The sequence below is a fragment of the Taudactylus pleione genome, unplaced genomic scaffold (genome assembly GCF_031769625.1).
Source record: "Taudactylus pleione unplaced genomic scaffold, aTauple2 ptg000678l, whole genome shotgun sequence".
In the NCBI taxonomy this organism is placed as follows: domain Eukaryota; kingdom Metazoa; phylum Chordata; class Amphibia; order Anura; family Myobatrachidae; genus Taudactylus; species Taudactylus pleione.
The window spans coordinates 1022272-1028131 of NW_028285080.1; the positions used below are offsets into that span (position 1 = coordinate 1022272).

A 5860-nucleotide genomic window follows, 5' to 3' on the forward strand; every position below is an offset into this window, starting at 1 on the left:
CCATATAGTATTGATAAGCTAATTATATCATCAATTATTGTTGGTGGTGCTCCCAAAGCCCAATAGTGCATATGTTAAACAACAAGAGAAAGGAAAGTAGGGGTATTTGCTGGGGCATTTATGAAATAATTGTAAGTGTAATAAAATATAACTTTTATTATGCATCAATAAAATAATTCGGTACCTTACAATTTATTCATAATTGCCAGATGAAGTAGACCCATCACCTGTTGAAATCAGACTTCATACATATAATGAAATCTGATGGCGAAATATTAATAAATTCTACATTCCACAGGATAAAGCTTGATGTAAATTATTGTCACTATATAAGTATAGTTATTGTACACTTAGATGTTATTATAATGCTTGGCCATGTGCAAAAACAATCACAAGTCTCATCTTTTACCTACAGCACCTGGTATTCCCAGGAGGTCTCCCTTCCTAGTACTAACCAGGCCTATTACTGTTTGGCTTCCAAGATCAGACGAGATTGGGCAAATCAAGTAATGTATGGCTGTAGGTATACTTGCACAGGGAAAATTGCACCATACCTTGTCAAAGTAAATACCTTGTCAAAGCAAATATATATGTAGGACTAGTTCAGTGTGTAGTCCATTTTATTAGTAAATAATAACATTCAAAAAAAGTAATGCATAAGCAACCTTTATTTGTTACACGTGGATATTATATGCATCAATATGTCAAGAGTATCACCTGATTATGCATACAGGTATTATTACATAAACCTCAATTGATAGGAAAACAGATCAAATGATATATGCTTCTTAAAACTGGGTTTTAGCGCATATGATATAAAATCCTTGGTACTCAAAGTAACATGTAACAATAATATAGTGTCACTTCTAAATCAAGCAAAGAACAGTATTGTTTACACCAATATAACACAATTCTAAGTCAGACTGACTGTTTTACTCTCAATGGTGTATCAGACAACAAGATGCACAACAGCCATTCCCTTGTTAGAGTGCAGAGATGAATAGAGAAGATATTCACAATTGGCAATTCCTGCATCTACAAGGATTGCTATAGACTAGCATAGTAGGTAAGTAATTGAATAAATAAATAAAGCCATAGCTAGTAAGCAAAGTGTCACTGTGAAAAGCCACATAGACCTGTAAGCGTTCAGCTATTCAGTTCCTGGACACAGAGGTGATAGTGTAAGTTTTGTATTTTAATACAATACCAGTTCCAACATAAGGGTAGCTTGGATTCCGGCCCATGCACTGGCTGAGTCTCCATGTGGTATGTAGATTTCAAGGAAGACGCGTCTTTCACCCTGCTGAGGTGAACAAGCCCTCAGCCGGGCGAAATGCATGTCCTCCTTGAAATCTACATACCGCATGGAGATTCAGCCAGTGCACGGGCAAGACTCCAAGTTACCCTTATGTTGGTACACTATTGTTTTACAGTTACATTTTTTTATTTTGGATTCAAGATTTTGTATCTTTTTGAAAATTTGCTGTACCCAACAAGAATCCCTTCCACTTCCTGGTTCTGCAGTTTACTGCATCTTTCTGCAGGAATGTAGACAAATGCTTTACATCAGAATACTCTAATATGTTTACTACTGGGTTTCTTGCCATGCAAAAATTCATGCAGAGTTTTCTCTACTGTTCTGGAGAACAGTGTGGTCTGTAAGTGGTTATCATTGCAGCTTCACCCCCAACATTTTTAAAAGTCTTGAATCTGCACCTGGTCATTTATGTCAAAGTTCTGTTCTTTCTATCAGCTACCCCATTCTGTTCTAGCGTGTAGGAAACTTTCTTGTGGTGGTCTGTGCCAAGTTGTTTTAGGAAGTGTTCTACTTTGTATCCTGTGAATTCACCTCCATTGTTGCTGCTAAATGCAAGTGGATTTCTTTGAAATGTATTTCTAGTCATTTTTACATAATCCAGTAACTTGTACAGTACTTCATCTTTGCATTGACTCAGGTAAGTAACTGTGTATCTGGAGTAGTCATGAGTGAAAGTCACTATATATCTGTTATCTACAGGTATGTGCTTTCATTGAGCCACACACATCATTGTGTATAAGATAAAGTGGTCTCAATTTGTTTTGGGATTGTTATTTTTGTGGCTTTTGCTGTTTATACAGCATTCACCATTGTTGTTGAACAGTCTGATACTGTGAACTGAAAACATTTGTTAAGTCACGCTTTTGCAGTCCTTTAATGCTGTCTGGGTGTCTGTGTCCTAGTCCTCTGTGCCACACATGAATACAGTTAGTGTGTCTGTGTGTACTTAATCTCTCCTCTTGTGCTGCAGTGTCAAGATAAGTTCTTCTGCTTTGAATGTGGCTAATACTTTTCTTCCATTCTGGATGATGCACATATTATCCTGGCATATGACAGTAAATCCTTTAGCTGCCAAGTACCTTACAGACAATAGGCAAACTTGGGAACATATAATACATGCTTAAGGAGCAAATAGGGTTGAAGTTGCCAAAAGGATAAATTAAAAGGGGCAGACTAGATGTGCCAAGTGGTTCTTATCTGTCATCAAATTTCATACCTTCCACAGTGATATTGGTATCATCTGCAAGATAGATTGCTTCTTTATGATACATGTCAAGCTCAGTGAAGAAATCTTTGTCACTTGTCATGTGACTTGTTTCTCCTACATCTATATAATAATTATTGATCAGATGAGTTGCTGTTACTTTAAAAGTTCCATTCCACTTGCTTATGCATATGGCTGTGAGTGTAGTTACAGATGAGTTGCTGTTACTTTAAAAGTTCCATTCCACTTGCTTATGCCTATGGCTGTGAGTGTAGTTTTAACTCTATGCTTGGACTTTTTCAAAGAGAGTTTCTGCTGTTCCACTTTCCATATTGAGCAGTGCTTTTTAAATGTCCAATTTTCTTACATCTAAAACATACTCTTGTTGCTTTAATATGCAACTGGGTATGAGTAACTTTAAGGGCTTTTTCTTTGTCACTGTTCCTGTTTTCCTGTGTAATTTCTTTTCTGTGCTGATATTCATCTATGAGTCTGTTTTTTTTTACAAAATCTAGTGTGAGTGCTGCTTTAGGCCTTGTTTCCAGAACATTTATCAGTGCATTGTGTCAGGTAAGCTGCACAGAAGCATGATTACTACGTGGCTGCATTTTATATCTTCTCCGACAGATCTGAGCTGTGCTACAGTGTCCAGCAGCACATTAATGCTCCTGCATAGACTTTCCATTGCTAAGTCTCATCTGGTACAGTTTTCTTAGCAAGAATATTTTGTTGTTCAAACTGGTTCATTCATGTAGTCTCTGCAGTGCATCCGACATACCCTTAGCATTATTCTCATGTCTTATATGAATTAGCTGATCATCTTCAACTAATAAGTTTATGGTTGCACATGCCTTTCTGTTTTTTTTTTGTATAATCCTTGAATATTAATCTCTGGTCTGTCTGTAATTATAACTGCCACAAATAAAATATAGAATTGGTATCAACCGGTTATTGCACTAAAAGCTGCAGTAAAGGGGATATATCTCCCTGGTGTTATCCTCACCAAGACAAACATGAAATAGTAAAAATTGGAAAGTACCCCTCTGCGCTTATATAATACCACTTATCTTAATTATGATGTGTCCCAATGTATGTGGGCCAAAATTCTCCATAATAGATGTTCTTTGTAGTAGGTGAGAGGTATATACTTCAATGGTGATAAACATGGAAAGATACAAAAATCAAACAATCTAGTGCAGAAAATTCTCAACTGATATCTTAATATATATTAAGTGTATAGTCAACATATTTTTTAGAGACAGATAAATATCCAAATATGTATGATGAACAGTGATCGACTGTCACTGTGTAACAAAGAGAAAGTTCCAAAGTAGAATAAAAAGAATATTTAATAGAACATCATCCAGGGGATAAAATCCAAAGTGAATAAAAGTCAAATATTCACAGCTGATGCATCCAAAAAATAAAATGGTGAGGGTGGCTTCCTACCAGAATCCAGTGAATATGGTGCATATAGAAACTTGGTGGATAATCTCTCCTGGTCTGGTCAGGTCCAACTTTCCTCCATCTTTTCCAACATGTTTCAATCAGTACTCTGATCTTCCTCAAGGCATGAATGTGTGTGTTCCCCTCTTGGATATTTATACCCCGTGGAACTAAAAACACCTAATTACTGGGAGGAGCCACCCTCATTCACAGTAACATATGAATACATACACATGTCAAAGAAACTATCTAATACATAAAAATTCTATCTAATAAACATTACCATAGCAGAATTGCTATGTTAATAATTGAAAAAACTGTGCACTCCGCTGAAATCTTTTATCTAAAAACTGAGTTTTCAATTACTTCTGGTCCAAATACTACTTCCGATCTGGTCGGGAAAACAATCCCTGCAATACCACAATATTAAGGTTCCTCCTCACTTCTCATGAGTAGAATTCTGTATCTCTATTAGCCGAACGAGGAGCAGAGACATGGACATCCAGTCCGGCTATTACTTCCGGTCTGGCTAGTAAATCCATCCCTGCGATACTCATCGTGAGTGGAAATTCTATATCTTTATTAACTACACTGGTAGCAGAAGCACAGCCATCATAAAAACTAGTCAACTCTCTATTCTATAATGGCAAAAAGCGGAGTGTAATCATAATTCCAGAACAGAGCCCTGGGCCGCCGCCATGATGGTAAATGGCAAGCTCTCATATCTTTATTATTGACACAAGTAGCTGATCAGCAGCCATCTTTGTTTCTGGTATCTTAACCATTCCAATATATTCAAAATATCATCCTAAAAAAATGGCAAAAATGCCATACTTATATAAAAATCTAAAAAAGGGGAAACATTATAATTGAACATCTTGGTTTAAATATAATTCCCATGTTGCAAATTCCATAATAGATAATAATATTCAATATTTTAATGCACACATAATGTATCAAATACTATACAGAGTAAATTGCAATTAATTGTACATAAAATCAACAGAAAAACAAACATATCCACAAGTTTAGGAGAGCACAATTCTCTGTGTATGGAGAAGGAACTCAAAGTTAGCAATCCTTATCTTCCATAATTAGCATCAGACTTTTTCATGTATACAGTAGTTCCTTAATGGAGCAAAAAGGCAAATATTAAATACCTCTGTCAAAAAGGGACCTTTCCTGGCAAGTATAAAACACCTTACATAAGCCTTAAAGCATGATACCCCAAAAAGACTTTATGGATAGCTATCACGGTTGTAATGAATCAGAAATATCATTATTCCAGAAACCATTTGATTTGGAAATCTTTATTTAAACCATTCGGTGTTAAAGATTTTAATGATTATATATATTCCATTTCTGTCTTTGCTAAAATTGTTGCCGTATTATTACATCTCCAACTACCTCTTACTAATTTCAATGCTCCAAAAGCTATTATCTCCTTCTGATTTCTTTTGTGACATTCCTTAAAATGTAAGGAAAGGGCCCACAAATAATCTTTAGACTGCTTTTCAACTTCCATTTCCATAGTTGATAGTTGTCATTAGACAGCTCTTTTACTGGGCTGCTTGCCATCTCTTCTGTTTATGTATGTCTCTATTCCCTCTGAGGTGTAATGCTGGGTCAATTACTGCTGCTGTGGAGATATTTCTATATCAAAATGTTTATTTTGGCTACATATTTGTACCTGGGTTTTGTGGTAATTTGTGTCTGGGTTCCTCATGCTTGTGCCTGGATCTGGGGTGTCTGGGCTTGTAAGTGCCAGTGCCCATAACCTGTTAGCAGAGATGTTCATATTTACCAGATCAAATCTCTTCTTTCATAGACTGTCAGTAGACACATGCTGGGAACCTCTTTGGGGTAAAACTATTTATAAAGTAAACTGGTTT

At 36.1% G+C, this 5860-nt stretch overlaps 1 pseudogene; it reads right to left on the reverse strand.

Moving 5' to 3' along the window:
• Window positions 1-406: 406 nt before the first annotated feature.
• Window positions 407-525, reverse strand: LOC148478113 (5S ribosomal RNA; annotated as a pseudogene).
• Window positions 526-5860: the final 5335 nt, after the last annotated feature.